At 37.7% G+C, this 17,085-nt stretch overlaps 1 protein-coding gene across 9 annotated transcripts in view; it reads left to right on the top strand.

Annotated features, from left to right (window-relative positions):
- The window catches only part of LOC135717437 (uncharacterized), a 340,543-nt gene that overhangs the window by 302,268 nt on the left and 21,190 nt on the right, over window positions 1-17,085 (top strand). The gene's annotated exons all lie outside the window — the stretch shown is intronic.

Below are 17,085 nucleotides of genomic sequence, written 5' to 3'. Positions count from 1 at the left end.
CTACGATACGTACCACAATGAAACTGTTACTCCACGTTTGCTGTACTGCAGCTAGTGTGACCGTTGACCCTCGGGGAAGTGGTCAATTTTCAACAAGAACTAAAACTGGTCGTGCGACACAGCACAGTTTATCATTTAATAAACTGGTAATAGCCTTACTGACAATTTGACGTAGGATTACGTGCTCGGTATCAATATTTGGCGACTATGTTAGGGAAACCACTATTTTTCAAAAGTGACCTATTAAAAATTGATAAAGTATTCAAGTTTAGGCAGCTTCGTAGAAAAATTACCAATCGATTGGCTTGTTTAGAATTAAAATCCATCCGCTATTGACAGAGTTATAAGTGGTCAAAACCTGACCACTTTTCGTAACGCGGTCGATTTTGGTTAGTATGTACGACGGGTTTTGGTTCTTGTCGAGAATTGGCCACTTTCTGGGGGCACCGTAACATTTCTGAGGGCGCTAAAACATGCCCGTGAGGGCTTGTATGTACGTGGAATCTCATTAAGACCATTACCGGCCAAGATATGTGAAATCATGAAGTTTGATATGTCGCACAATGGGTTTTGGTTCTTGTTGAGAATTGGCCACTTCCTCGGGGGCACCGGAACATGCCTGGGAAGGCAAGAGTACTCTCAATAAGGCCATTACCGGCCAAAAATTGTCAAATCATGAAGTTTGATATGTCACATGATGGGTTTTGGTTCTTGTTGAGAATTGGCCACTTCCCCGGGGGCCCTGGAACATTCCCGGGAGGGCTAGTGTGACCGTTGACTTTCAATAAGGCCATTGCCGGCCAATATTTGTAAAATCATGAAGTTTGATATGTCGCAACGATAGGTTTTGGTTCTTGTCGAGAATTGGCCACTTCCCCGGGGACACAGGAACATTTCCGGGATGCCCAATGTGACCGTGGAACATCAGTATAGCTGTCATTGGTCCAATTACATCATTTGAGAGAAAAAAACATGATGTTCATCGTGTGTATACTTATTACAGAACAGTAAAGCCGAATGCCGACCAAAAGTGACCCCAACGGGAACCGGAATAACTCCGGAACCATGTATTGATCCAAATGTTTTCAGATGGATTCAAAAACTTCAATAGATTCCCGACGAAATGCAATTTGTTGTGAAGAAAAAGATTGAGAAAGTATGTTTTAAGAGCTAATTGCATTTTGAAATCTATGCAAATTTAGACGTTAGGCACGCAAAGGTTAAGATTTGAGATGAATGGATGTACATTCTAAAGATCATCAACTTTTCAAAACAAAATTAAATTACGTCTCTTAGATATTTCCCCAAGATAGCTGGTTGACCGCACATTGTGAATTATTCAAAAAATCTACAGTTGATCAAAAATTTCAATTAAGTCTGATTATTTTTATAAAGGCTACAGGTTGATCAAGATGAAGATCTGATAAACATCAACTGTTAAAAAATTCGTATGGCGTATCTCAGATATTCTCCCAAGAAGGCAGGTTGATCAGGAAGTATTTAAAAGATTTCCAATCATAATGACGTCTCTCATACAATGTTGTTTTAGAACGAAACTCCTTATAGGACATATCACACCATGTGAGTGAATTTTCCTAAAATTGTCGGAACTTCTCTAGACTTCGCAAAATCTTCCAGATGTTCATTTATCGGACTTAAAGTTCCTGTAATGTTTCTGAGATTCTCGGGATTTCCCTGAACTTTTGTTTTCAAGCTTTTGTGAGTTTCTATCGACTTTTAGACGCTCTCTGGATTTCCCTGAAATTCTTTCAACTTCCCTGAAGCTTTCTGAACTTCCTCGAATTTATCTGGACTTTCATAAATTTTCTGGACTACTCTGAACTCCACATAACTTCTTAAAAGTTACCAAAAATTTCCAGTGGTTAATAGAACTGTCTTGAAGTTCTTTGATCTTCCCTGAAGTATGCTTGCGGATCATCAATTTAAATTTTCAAACTTTTTTGAACTTCTTTGGATTTTCCTGAAGTTATTAAAATGTTTTCGGCATCTTCTCTGACGTTCCCGTAATTCTTATGAAATTCTTGGAACTTCTGTGAAGTTCTCTAGTTATTTTAACTTTTTTGGGTTTGGTTTTTTGGAGTTCTGTAAGATTAATTTTTTTGAAATTTTTAATCGAAATAATTTACGTGATTCCAAAACTGCCGGAATTTATAGGAACAAATCCTGCAATATCTTGAAACTACTCTGAAAGTAAATACTTTCCAAAAAACTTTGCTTCCCTGAAGTTATTGTAACTACCAGTGGCGTTCCCCTAACCTCAATCTACCTGTGTACCAACTCTCAAAACATAAACAATTATCAAAAATATTGCTTGAAATGGATAGATATCGAGTTAACTAGAAGATGAAGTGTATTTTTCAACCGATTCGAGTATGAATAAGGCATTAAATCTGGTTTTGAAAGTTGGTGCACAGGTAAAAAGTAAGGTTACGGGACGCCACTGGTAACTACCCTAAGGATTTGGACTTTCCTCTCTTCTTTCTTCAAAATCTCTTAACTTCCCTGATGTTTTTGGAACAAGTTCCATGCAAGTTCCTGCAACTTTTTAAAATTAGAGTAACTGTAACCTTTATGTGTGCGATAAATGCTGTGTTAATTTTATTCCGTGTTATTCAAATGAGAGCTGGATACCCCGTGGCGCACATAATGGTTAAAGTTATTTGATCTTTGTACTCTAAACTACTCTAATATTAATAAAATTTCCCTTGATTCCTCTAAACTTCTCAGGAGTTGTATGATCTACTCTGAAGGTCTCGGAACTTCCTAAAAGTTTTTGCAGATGTGTGAAACTAATGGAATTGCCATGAAGTTCTCTGATCTTGTTCTTGACTTTTTTCTTAAGTTTTCGAAATTTCTCTGAAGTTTACGGAACTTTTCTTGAACTGTTCCACTAATTTCCAAATGCTCTCGCACCTTTGCTGAAGTTTTCAAAAACTTGTTGAGTTTCTCGGAGCTACTTTAAAGTTCCTACAATTTACATGCACTTAATGGAACTGCCCTGAGGTTTTTTGATGTTACCTGAAGCTCTCTGCAATTCTCCTGCCCAGAAATTAATTAAATTATCCTAAAAACCTTAAAACTTTCCTATAATTCCCTGGTTTTCTGTTAAATTTCTGATATATTTCAGAATTTATCTAAACTTTTCAAATCACCACAAAAGTTTGAACTTTCCTTAATATCTCGAAACTTCCCTGAAGTTATCGGAAGAGCCCTAAAGATCTGAAAATTTCCTGAAGCTTTTGGAACATTTTTTTCATCTTCTCACAATTTACCTCTTTGAACTTTTGTGAAGTTGTCTGGACTTCTTGAACGATTTTGCAACTTTTCTGAAGTTAACGATGCATGATTTTATATTTTGCGGTGAATTTGTCTTCTTGTATATATTGCGCTTACTATTAAAATGTTGTTTCACCATGTTTAAAGGCAAACATAGGTATGTTGCTAAATGGCAACACTGTGCATTTAAGGGTTAATGAGACCGCCTTGAATTTTTTTTAAACTTCTCTGAACTTCCTGAAGTATTGCAGAAGTTTTCTGAACTTTCCAAATGTTCCAGTAGTCTGTTGACGAAAATTCTCTGAAATTCTTGGAATTTGCTTTCAATCCCTGCAACTTCTATTGAGATCCTCCAATTTTCGTAAAGTTAATGGGACTACTCTAAAGATCCACATACTTTCCAGAGGTTTTTGGAACCTCGCATAAGTATTCACAATTGTCCTGATGATGTTCATAAAAAAAACTACCTTGAAATTAGTGGGTTGTAACAAAGATCCCTTAAGTTCTCTGGGCTTCCGCAAAGTCTTGGAACTTCTACGATGTTTCCGATTCTTTTTTAAGTTCTCTTCATCGCGCAACATTTTTCACACTATTTAGAATTTTCCACTTCAGCCACCTCAATGTCTGTGATCTGCATTGGCGTAGCTAATGGGAGTGCCAAAGGGGCCAGGCCCCCTCCATAATTATCTAGGTCTTCCCCCCAGAATTTTGAGTGTTTTAATACTACGATATTTTGTCAGCAGGCTCGAGGTTGCTCGGTAACAGCGATTAATGTCCAATGTCCAATCCAAACAACGATTTTTTTTAATGTCCTTGATGTTGGCTACTTTTCATAATGTTCTAGACTAGAAGAAATAATTTCGAGAAATAATACTGTATAAGTATCGATATTTAATCGACAGTCTAATAAGACGTCTTCAGGCTCTGCAAATTGGTCAAGAGTTCATGGATTTTTCTTTAACTTCTGCGAACTTCGTAAAACTTCAATGACTTCTAAGAAGATTAGGGAACTTCGTAAACATTTTGGAAACTTAGTAGAAATTCAGGGAATTTCATAGAGCTTCAGGTAAATACGTAGAAACTCAAGGTTTTTTTGAAAAGTTCAGAAGACTACGTTGATTGAACTACGTTTATTTAAGTTTGAGGATCTTCGTAGAAGTTAAGGGAACATTATTTAATTTCAGGGAACCTCATTTTAATTCGGGACCATCATCTAAGTTCAGGACTCTTTTTTGAACCCTAATGGACTTGGAATAGTTCAGGGAATCACGGATAAGTTCAAGAGATTTCTTACATAGAACTTCGTGGAAAAACAACGAGAAACGTAGAAGTGCAGCAAATTTTGAAGAAGTTTTGCGAATTTCGTAGCATTATGAGAAGCTGCGTCAAACTTTATATAAGTGCAGGGAATTTTGAAGAAAATCTAAAAATAGTTAAGCAAACTTCTAAGAACTTCACGCATCCTCGGTCCACTTTAAGGAACTTAATAGCAGTATGCAGCAGTACATTTAAAGATTCTTTAATGTTTAAGAATATTTGTAGATGATGGGAGTCTTTCCAGAAGTCCAAAGATGGTCAGAAATCTGCGTTGAACTAAGACAGATTTGGAATAAATTCAGGGAACTTGAATTTGAGGAAATTTTGTAAAACAAGGTAGTTTTGTAGATGTTTAGGAAACGTTACATAGGATCTCCAGATAGGCAATAATGTTAGTAAAATTATCTTTATTTTTCTTTCAATACTTCAGGATGATCAAGTTCTGAAGATCTCCAACTGTGATAAAATACATATGACGTCCGAAATACTCGGCAAATAAACTGCAAGTTGATCAGGAAGTATTCAGAAGATCTCCAGGTAATCGACGATTTCAGAAAAGCGTAGATCTTTTTTTATTCATGATTTATAATCAACAGCAAGATGGAGTTCAGAATTTTAAGGCGATATCGTCATTTCCATAGCAAAATTGTCTGCTTGAAATTCAAAAAAGTCTTCTGAAGTATTTTACAAATTTAAAATATCTTAGAGCAAAAAATCTTCACAGTTTTTCGAACGTTTTCAAAATGGCATCCCTGTAATCATTTCTTAATCTACCTATGGTGAGATCTGACACTTCTTACAAATAGAAACTGGCCCTTTCGCTAGGGATACCCAGAATGATGCCATTGTGGCCAGTGTGAACCCTCTTCTTCTTCTTCCTCGCATTTTAAGCTTATTGCGTATGGCATATAGGCTTGTTGCGTGCTCTCAACTTAGTGTTCTAGATGCACTTCCACAGTTATTAATTGAGAGCTTTCGATGCCTGTACTATTTTGCATTAGTAAAATTGTGTGGCAAGTACAATCATACTCTTATATGCCCAGGGAAGTCGAGAAATTTTCCAACCCGAGAGGATAGCTGTACATGCATTTTAGTTGTCTGGAGAAAAATCGAATCCAAACAAGTATAATCAAAGGTCAAATAGAACCATAGGAAGACAAGCTGTCGAATAAAGCCTGGAGGACAAGAAGGTCGAATAGGATATAAGGTTGAATGATGTTTAGGAATTAGTGTTTTGGTATAGGCCTGTTTCAACACAAAGAACATCGAGTAATGAAGGATTGACTGTAATATCAAATTGGCTACAAAAAATGATACTAATTTTGGAACAGGCTTCCGCTACCTAACATTGCAAAGTTTCTAGAAGCCCTTTCCATTTCCAATAAAACTCATTTCTTCATTAGAATAAAACTTTCCCTCGCCTCTTAAGTCGGCTTGCAGCAACCACCAAACAGTAATCGCAATGGCGCTTTTCCATATTTCTTATTCCATTTCCACTGGTGAATTTCTGTGTCAAGGAGCTCGCTCCTATGGTGAGGATGTTCACAACAGCTCGAATGCGAATGTGAACGTTTCGTTCGCCTCCAGCTGATTGCATACTCACATAAACTTTCGGAACAAACAACAACGATGCGAAGGTTCGGGGTCGATGGAGTCGGAAAAGGCAAAAAGTTTAGAGTGCCACATTTTGGCGCCACCAGCAGCACGATGAGACAGCGATAGGTTTCCGTTAGCCACAAATTTTAATTTGGAAACATGTGGCTTTCGCTTCCATTGTCTCCCATGGGGCGGATACGGTGGCACTGTGTCAGGAAATATTTTTTTTCGGAGCCGTTTGGGTGAAGGAGAGTTCCCCCGCTCCCTCTCGAAGTGCGTGATAGTGGATAATAGAGGGAGGTGGTCGTGGCTTCCGGCAGTTTTGAAACTTTACACTTTTTTGGACTAGGTCAACTCGGTGGAAATAGTGCGTGTTGCAAGAAGATAACCTAGTTTTTTTTTTTATTGAAATCGTATCTAACCGCACATCCGTAGGCATTAATCAGTGTGATTTACACTGCAGTATCAGTTTTTGGTAGACCTAACGTTCCCAAGAATGTCATCCCGTAAGGTTTTGAAAGATATCCTGAGATATCTCAGTTGCTAAAACACATACAAAGAACGAATATTATTAGGGTGGATCATCGTTACAACCCCGACTTAGATACGTGGCAATAAGTGGTTAATAGCTTTTTGCACAGAAGACGAACTGATGTGCAGTTTTCGATAATAGGTCGTATTAATAAAAGCGTTTACTTTACTTTTTCCGTAAGAAAAGCACGGGAAAGTAAAGTAATTTCTCTTTATTCATACGGCCCAATGCTCTGCATAGTTTGTCCAATCGAACTCTCAGGTATGGGCAATATTGAGCAATGTGGAAGGTTTTAAAATTAAAATAATATTTTCTATGTGTTTCCCATACTAACTTTAATATACTTCCACAAATCAAGATCACAACCAAATTTATAAAAAAAAAATCCGGTGTTGATCCGATAATCCGACTGTCAAATCCATATAAAGCCAACCTACCAATGTAAAAAAAATGAAAGGGTTGTGTTCTAGACACGACCGCAGTATGACGTAGAACCAAGCAAAATTGATGTTCGTCATGCATTTTTTACTATTTTATAATGGGGGCGGGGCGGGTTTGTTCTGTGCAGAATATGGAAAAAAAGGATGAACTTTGGATGTTCACCTAATTTCATATATAGAGGTACCAGATATGTTTTATAGTCAGTTGTTGGTAATTTACCAACATAATATCATCGGATGATGTCTCCTCTAAAGCAATTGTTTTGAAAATTTTGGCTTTTGTTTTTACTTTTAATTTGCTTAGTTTGCTCAAAATTTATTTCCCGAAAAAAAGTGTATTTTTTGAGTTGACGTCAACTCAAAAAAGACACTTTTTTTTCGGGAAATAAATTTTAAGCAAACTAAGCAAATTAAAAGTAAAAACAAGGGGGAGAGGGATATTTTGCATATCCAAATCGCATTCCTCATTATGTGACAGATGATCACGCCGTGATCCACCTTTAGCCGCTGACTTGGTTCTGCTTGCTGCAGGACCAAGTGCCACGCCGTCCGAAGCGGCAATGAGCAGAGGCACGACAGCAGCGCTTTTTTATATCTTTTCAGGTTCAAGCAGAACGATGTGCAACCTCACCTGACAGGATTTCCCGCCGTTTTTTTATGAATGGGGTGGGGCATGTGTAGAAGAGACCGAAAGTTAGTTTGAGGGCGATTCAGTAGCCTGAAATCCCATGAGGGATTGAGATCCTCGCAGATAGAGGCTGCTTCAAATAGTCTCAAGCAAAAGTTGGTGCTAGCCGCCGTTCTACCGAAACACAACAAACCCCACTCACATTTATCATCACTGGAGGAACTTCCCCTTTCAGATTTCCTCCACCGATCGTGACACGTGAGTGCGGAGACTGTTTTCCCAGGCAGTCCAATTTATTGGAGTTCCTAACCTAGGTTTGTTCATAGCTTGTTCCTTTTCATATGTTTGTTTGTTTGCTAGCTCTCCCTAATCATGTGTGCGGTTTTCTGATCTGGTTCTGGCGATTGCTAGCCTATCCTTTCACTTGTCTTCGAGCTCATGTGTTTGTGTGTGTGGAGATTTTTCATGCATTTTGTTTTCTCACGGTACCATCGATGTCTTCGCTGCTTTATTCGTATCGGCACAGAAGCATCCCTTTGTCTGAGTGAGGTCGGCAAAGAAGCACTCTATTGATCGGTGTTGCTGTTGCGCATTGCATCCCGGACTGGTATGGGCGGAAATTCCCAATCGAATCCTCGAATTGGTACTGATACTAGCGCCGATTGCCGGTGGCGCAGATGTCGACGAGGGGATCGTCGGTTATGCACGGAAGCACGTTAGTTCACGTGGTAGATGCAGGCGGATTTGGCCAACGCTCTGTCGGAGACCTTGACGCTGAAGCGTGGGGTCTAGAGAGCGCGAAATTTTATCATGGGTGCGGTGTGCCGAGCAAAGCCATGTATCGCTAGAAGCGATGCGGTGCAATCTCCGTTCTGCACAAAACGATCCTGCACAAAAAGCCGTCGAACGGCTGTTCGACACATTTAAGTAAAATCTCCACACAAAAGACATTATTCTCTTTACCTTTCTATACACTTTGCACACACAAAAAGTTGACCGCACGTAACTTCTAACCCTATGTTTGAACTCTACAGGCTAACGGAAAGGAACGAGAAATGTAACATTAAATTTAGTCTTTTAGACTTCTCACATTTTTAACTTCACATACCACGAACCGCGACACTAAGTACACTTAGGTACTAACTACTCGCACTCTCGCCTCTTTCACGGTCCAAGTCAAAGTGAACGAGTAGAAGTTCCAGAAACCCTCAGATAGGTGTGGATTCAACCGTCATCGTGGCCGGAAGTACGTCAAATTACCGAAGTAATTCAACGACCTTTGAAACGACAATTGTCATCAACTTTCTCTGAAAATCATTCAATGCTACATCTCTTTCCTTATCATGCAATTTCAATATACTGTCTTGCTCAAATCTATTTTCGCTTACTCTTTTATAAGAGAGCACGGTTCGGATTCGTACCCCGGACTTTAACGAAAAGGAAGCGTATTCGGGTCAAATGGAATTAATTGGCTGAACGTATTGGGAACTCATTGCTTGTTGTATGACAAGTGTAACTCTATATGAGAGGACATTGCTTGACGGGGAATACATTTACGATTTAATTGTAAAAAACGTTACTTCAAGCAATTTGATTAAATGAGTAAATTGCATAAATATGAATTCTGTATAAATAAATAACTAACAAAATAAATAATTAAATAAATGAAAAGCGTACTTGTTACATTATTTATACTCATTCAAATGGACCTACCATCCCGACCCTTTTGGTAGAGTTTCGGCCAGGATGTCAGGCCCTTCGTTGTGATGATCGATGGTTCAAGACGGTGGAGGATAAAATTCAGATTCATTTTGCTTAGTGACAAGAGGCCAAATCAGGCCTAAACTTTTCTGCAGTCTGCTGCAAATAACACGAAGACTTCTTCCTCTAGCGGAAATGCCTGTGTCATCAGCGAACAAAGACTTGTGGCACCCCTGAGGCAAATCAAAGAGGTCCGAAGTGAAATTATTATATAATATTAGCCCAATAATGCTACCCTGAGGAACTCCTGCTCTAACAGGTAGTCGTTCAGATTTGGAATTTTAATAATTTACCTACAGAGTTCTGTCAGTTGAATAATGTTGATCTAAATTCATAATATAAAGTGGAAAATTAAACTTTTTCAATTTAGCAATCAAACCTTCATGACAAACAGTGTCGAATGCTTTTTTATGTCTAGAAGAGCAACTCCAGTTGAGCAGCCTTCAGATTTGTTTGAATGAATTAAATCGGTAACTTTTAAGAGCTGATGAGTAGTTCAATGCCTATGGCGAAATCCAAACTGAGTTCGTATTGATGTGAAGCATCATCCTATTCAAAATTATCTTTTCAAAAAGTTTGCTTATTGAAGAAAGCAAACTTATTGGACGGGTGCTTAGAAGCTTCAACTGGATTTTCATCCGGCTTCAAAATTGGAACAACTATTGCATTTTTCCATTTATCAGGAAAGTATGCGAAATGGAAACATCTGTTAAATGACTTTACCAAGAAAGACAAGGTACTCTCTGGGAGTTTTTTGATGAGGATATAGAAAATTCCATCATCAGCTGGAGCTTTCATATTATGAAACTTTTCAGTTATAGACCTTACTTCGTCCAAATCAGTCCTCCAAGAATCATCAAAAATATTTTCCCGAGAAAAAATATTCAGATAATCCCGAGCAACCTGATTCTCAGTAGGACTAGTAAGACCCAAACTGAATTAAGGGGAACTCTCGAAACTCGGGTCTAATTTAGAAGCATTATTTTCAAAAGTTTTGTTCCTCAGGGCAAAGAATCGCTTTTTAATTTTTTTTTTTTGCAAAACCCGCCAGATAACTTTCATAGCAGGATCGCGTGTTCTTTGATATTGTCTCCTACGGACATTTTTCAGACGGATCAAGAGCTGCAGATCGTCGTCTATTATAATTGACACGAATTTAACCTCGCATTTTGGTAATGAGGCAGCTCTTGCTTCAACTATAAAAGTAGTCAGAGATTCAAGAGCATAATTAATTCCATCTTTGGATTGCAAAGGAATGTTTGGATCAAAGCTATATTCCATAAATGTTCGATATTGCTCCCATGGTAATTGAAAGTAGAGCTGTTGGGATTCGAAATTATTTCTTGGGATATTTCAAAAGCTACTGAAAAGTGATCAGAACCGAACACAGCATGGGTAACCAATTGGCTACAAAGTTGTCATCAATCAGTTAAGACCAAATCAATAGTTGAGGGATTTCTTGCTGAAGAAAAACATGTTGGACTGTTTGGATATTGAATAATGTAATAACCTGCAGAACAATCGTCAAACAGAATATTACCATTGGAATTGATTTGAGCATTATTCCATGAGCGGTGTTTTGCATTAAAATCACCAATAATGAATAATTTGGACCTATGACGGGTAAGTTTCTGGAGGTCACCCTTGAGAAAATTCTTTTGCTGGCCTACGCATTGGAATGGCAAATAGGTAGCTATAAACGTAAGTTGTCCAAATTTTGTTTCGAGAGAAACTCCCAAAGTTTCAAAAACTTTAGTTTCAAATGAAGAAAGAATTTTATGTTTGATTCGTCTATGAACAATGATGGTAAAGCAACCACAGGCTCCGTCTTGATGGATCATTTCTATAAATGAAATAATTTGCGTCCCTTTTAACCTTATGGTCAGGTTTAAGGAAAGTTTCAGTTATAACGGCAATATGCACGTTATGAACATTCAAAAAATTAAATAGCTCGACTTCATTATCTTTAAGAGATCGAGCATTCCAATTCAAAATATTTAATGATTTAAAATCCAATACTGAATTTCAAAGTCATGAGAATATTGTTCGCAGAACATGGAGGTAGATTTAAGCTTATCAGTAATCATGTCAGTTAATGATTTCTGTAAAAGTACCATTTTAGGAGCAGTAATGCTTTTTAAGTCAAAATTATCAAAATTTCCGTTAGAATCATGTAGTATTTTGATTTCTACCTGTTACAATAGCAGCATAGGTAGCTCCATTAACTCGCTGAACATTGTTAGAAGCGAGGAAATCAGGTACGTATGGATAATTTTAACTAAAGGGGATATTTGTACCTACGAGTACGAATGTAGAATTTGTTCCTCGATGACCGTTGTTAACAGCAGAGGAATTTGTACCTGGTCGGAAACGTGGAGCGTTTCCTACCTGTCGGTTAGAACGAGAGCTTTGCGAGTCTTACATTCCCAAAAATTGGATTTGTGGTTTTCACCACAATTTGAAAATTTAAATTTCTTAGGATCTTCCTTCACAGGACAGTCGTCTTTTGCGTGACAGGAATCACCACAATTCATGCATGTGGCTGGCATGCAGCAATTGTTTGTTCCGTGACCCCACCCCTGGCACTTTACGGCACTGGGTGAGGTTTTGGAAACTTCCTCCAGTCTTCCTGAAGTGTTCCCACTTCACTCGGACATGGAGCATAAGGCTAGCTTTTTCCAAGGCCTTAAGGTTGTTTAGTTCACTATACTTGAACTGAAGTAAATAAAAATCATTAGAAATCCCGTTGCGCGAATCGCCAGGACGGTATTTCATTTTCATTTTGATTACGTGGAGTAGCACAACTCCAAGTAATTTTGCCAGTTCATCTTTGATCTGATCCAGGGATTCACCACTGGGCAATCCTTTCATAACAACCTTGAACACACGTTCAGTTTTGGTGTCGTAAGTAAAAAAAATGATGCTACTTCTCAGTAAGATACTTCAGCCAATACACGACATTCACCCCGACGTCCAATTTGTAGTGAAAACTTAACTTGCGAAGAGCATGGAAATCGGAAGTGGTTATCACAATAGGGGAAATCTTTTCCTTCTTGGCATTAACCCGGGAAAGTTTACTAGTATTTTTCCTGGATGATAGATCATTCTCATCATCCGTGAGCAAATCAAATTGATTGCTCAAATTAATTTCATCAGAAGGGGGATCAAGAGTTTGCCCCTTTCTTTTGCGCTTAGGTGACCTCGGGTAGGGTCCAAACAAGGATCTAAGAGGAATAAGAGTTGAACAAGGTAGAAATTTTACAGGTTGAGCACTGAAAAGTGCTGTTTAAATTTAAGCAAAAAGCAAATAAATCCGCACGGCAAGAGAGCACGATGCGGACTGATCTTACACTCGCCTTATAAATCTTAGTTAGAGACGGAATCAGCATTGCTTCACCGTTTTGAAGTAGTGCCGGGAATATGCGGATCCATATGGGAATCCACACCCGCAGATTCAAAAGGCTGAAAAGATCTCACAGCATTCTCCACTCTGGCAATTGTGAAAATTTCATCAGCTATATCTGGTATGGTGTTTTCTGTTCTCTGAGACACTGGCGGGGTCTCTATAGAACACATTACATCAACAGAATAAGAAATATCTGATTCCACACACAATACCGAACCTGGAAAATGTTAAATTTATAGTTTCCGAAGGAGATTTGGTAAAACCTCCATCATGATATTTAAGATTACCATGTTCAATCGTATGGTCTTTCGCAAGAGTTTTCTGTAATCTCGCGACTATAGGAGTACTGTTTATATTTTCACACATTTGAATCCAAGATCGCCTCTTAGATTTCCGTATATCAATCCGTACAATGACAGTTGACTAAAAGGTTGTTTCCCAAAACAATTAATAATTGACATAGGGTGTATCACGAAACAAAATATAATTGATTCTACCTTTTTTATTTTACTTTCCACACAAAAAAAGTGCAATGGAGACTTTAAAACCTACAATTTTGCTCAAGACAGTATGTTGTTTTGTTTTGAAACTCATGGTCAGGTAGTTTTCATGTTTTTTAGGGAATTTTTAAAAGTGATTCATTCAAATTTAAAGAAAGTTGTCCTCGCAGTTTTTTGCTCAAATATTTCTTTAAGTATGACTTTTCAGATGCTGCCACAAGACAAATTTTAGCGATCCAACTCCATATGATATAAGCATTTTAACACCCCTTGGTTTTTTGGGCAAAACAGTCTATAACTTTCCAACGTTAAGGCTTATCAACATGCTTGTTGAGCAAAACCGTGCGCCAAATTTGTTCTACAATAAAATAGTTTAAAAAAATTAGTATAAAAACTGATTTTTAGGGACACAATGACTAAATACTTAATAAATGCTCTAAAACAGTCAATTAAAGAGAGAGATAAATGCTGTATTCAGCAAAGTTGTCTTAAATAATATTTTATACAACTTTGCGCAATTGTGCAACTACCTATAACCTCAAATAAAAAGATAAAATTCGAATTTGGATTTAAATAAGGACCACCCTAACCAGATTTTTTCTCACAAGAAGCATGATATGATAACAAACAACATCTCTCAAGACACTTAGCATCTAAAATGAACAAGAACGGAGAAAACATTTTTTTCCTGCTAAATTGTCGATTCGGACCATAGTGCACTGCTCGCCCATGTGAACATGGAACATTTTTCTCTTATTTTCAGATACATTTCCACGTAGGATTTTTTCGATATGCTGATTATTTTTTTTTAAATGGGTGCGATTTGAAAATAAAGTCAAATTTTTCACACGAAAAATGAAGACTAAAGTATGCACCAAATATCGAAAAAAGTTAAGGATATATTATTTCAAGCGGATTGCAAATCGGATGAAAAGTGTTTGCCTACGCCAATTTGAAAAATCGTGTTTCGAGAGAAACGCGTGAAGTTTTGAGACGTTGGAGGGCGGGCCAGGGCTTTGATTCGCCTTTAGGCCTATTACTTTCGATCCCAATGTCGGACGGACTTCAGGTAAAGTTTCCCATAAAATAGAGATTCAAACAATTTTTTTTTTTCAATCCAAAAAAAATATCGATTTTTTTAAAAAGTTACAGAGTGTACTACCCCCTTAAACTCTCCTGTTTTGAAAATAAAACTACATTTTGAAGGATAAAAAAGGTGTTATAAACTATGTGGTGCGGAGTCGAACACTTTCAATTTTCAAGTTATTTTACTTGAAAAATATTAATTTTCTTGCCTTTGTTTACATTCTCTAAGCACCGCTCACAAATTGGCGTCTTTTATCCTGAGTAAAAATGAGAACTTGTTCGTGACTTTCTCATTATTTGATTACAATTGCTTGATTGAGCTTGAAACTCTGAAAGTCGTAAACTTCACGTATGAAGTAACAAAAATACCTTTGAATGTAACAACTCAAGGTGGGAGTAACCGTCAACAATGCTGATGATGGTACACAGCCAGAGCTGGTAAATATCTCGACCGTCATGTGACAATGAGAAAACAGGTCCTCTCACTATCACGAGATGAAACTACCTATCATGAGCCTTTTTGTCATTTTCCAATAATCATAATAATTCTCATACGGTATTGGCATCAAAATGTCTAGCCGATTTAAATTATTTTAGGCAAGCAACAGTACGTAATCTGTCGCGTTCTGTCATGACAAAAAAAAATCGATGAGATTTGGATGAAAATCTCTATCACCGCTTTCTAATCCGATGATAGTGACAGAAGTATCTCTGTAAATATCGCGGGAGATTTGTCCTTGAAAATGACATTTACACAACACCACCCTACTGCTTTTCTCTCTGAGATGACTACGTTGGTCATGACGAGAGAACAACACAATAGTTGGGTAAAGAAGAATTGCATTATAACACACCACCGACTGGACATGCTTTTGGCAACGTGGAGCTTTAGTTATGGCGTATTTACACTCATGCTATTTCACTAGCGCTAATGAGCCAGCTGCTAGCAAAAAAGCTCACCAGCATAATGTAAACAGGGCATCAACGTCTACCAGCATGAGATTTCAGGAGAAACTGAAATTCGTGCTAGTTGACTAGTACACTAGCGCTAGCAAATCCACACAGATGTAAACACCCCATTAGTGATAAACGTCACTAGAACAATATCACAGCCGCTGACACAATAATATTGTACTATGAGCAAGTCCAACCGCACGCTCTTTTGCCTGTGGATTTGAAGAAAAACTTCCCACTAGCTTCAGAAAATTTAGATCTTTCAGGAAAAATATTCCACGACAAATGGGATGTGACAACAACCGTAATGCACCGAACACCGGACGACTCGCGAATCCGGACATTTAATTTTTTATTCAATTTCACGTCTGGTTTGCAGCATGAAACGATAAAATGAAGGAAATGTTATTTTGAGCAAACAGTCAACTTTACATGTCTCGAAATTGAAGGGACCGTTGAAATATGGATAGATTGAGATAAAGCCTACTACACGAAACGAAAATCAATTATTTTATTCATGTGTTTCACTTATACATTTTTGCCAAAACATCAGCCTTATACATTCCATAAGACAAACCACATAGGTCCTATAAGAATGCATAAAAGGTATGTGTGACCGCTTATACATTTCATTTGACACATGAGCTTCATTAACTTTTTGCAAAGCGTCTGCTTATTAGTTGACTTATACATTTTATGAATAATCAGCAATAGAAATTTGCCAAAAGGTATAAGGAGATTTCTATCCATGTAGACCTTTTGAAGGGACATACATCGGCATGTAGAAAAAAAGTGGTCACATATCGATATTGCTGATTCACAGAAATCCTTAGCATGCATTGACATTTCACACATAAGAAGAAGCAACATCCGCAGCTGTCAAACATAAACACAACACGGAACAAATCACAACCGGATAATGACTATCATTCTTCGTAGCCTCGGTAGAAGACGGATCGAACTGCTTAATGCATTCGACCCGATCCACTGGATTATCAATTGTATCACTCAGGCTATACTGGAAATAATTGTGGAGACGGGTGTCCTCATGAAATGAAGTAGTGTCCCTAATAAAAATAACCATAAAAGAGAGCTTAACGACGTGTTCGGGGTATCATCCAAACCATTTGTGGGATAGTTTACCCATCCGGGATACAGTTCGTTTATGGTATTTGTTTATTAGGGGTTGGTAGTAGTCCATAGGTTGGTTGGAGGATCTTCTTGTGCTAATGCAGTTTTCATTTACTTTTCAATTCAAATAGCTTCAGATTTATTAATTAGACAGATTTTATTAATTAAATTTATCTTGCGAACTTCCATCGGACTTTTTGTTTTAAATTTTGTCTTGAATGTTTAATGTGTTGTCATACGAACAAGGTCTTCAAGGAACGATTTTGGTTCAGTGTTAGAAAATTCCAAAAGCAGCTGTCAGTGACGATTGTCAATTTCGGTTGTCAAATCTGACGCCAGATGCTAATTTTTCTCTGAATTGGCAATATATAGAACATCGAGTAATGGACAGCGGCGCCGGTGGTGACTACCTCTCACTCTAAACGACCTAGGTTCAA

This window comes from Ochlerotatus camptorhynchus, unplaced genomic scaffold, assembly GCF_037179485.1.
Source record: "Ochlerotatus camptorhynchus isolate MF236.1 unplaced genomic scaffold, CSIRO-AGI_Acam_v1.1 ptg000006l, whole genome shotgun sequence".
NCBI lineage: Eukaryota > Metazoa > Arthropoda > Insecta > Diptera > Culicidae > Ochlerotatus > Ochlerotatus camptorhynchus.
The sequence above is the reverse complement of the archived record's forward strand: the minus strand, read 5'-3'. Positions and strand labels throughout refer to the sequence as shown.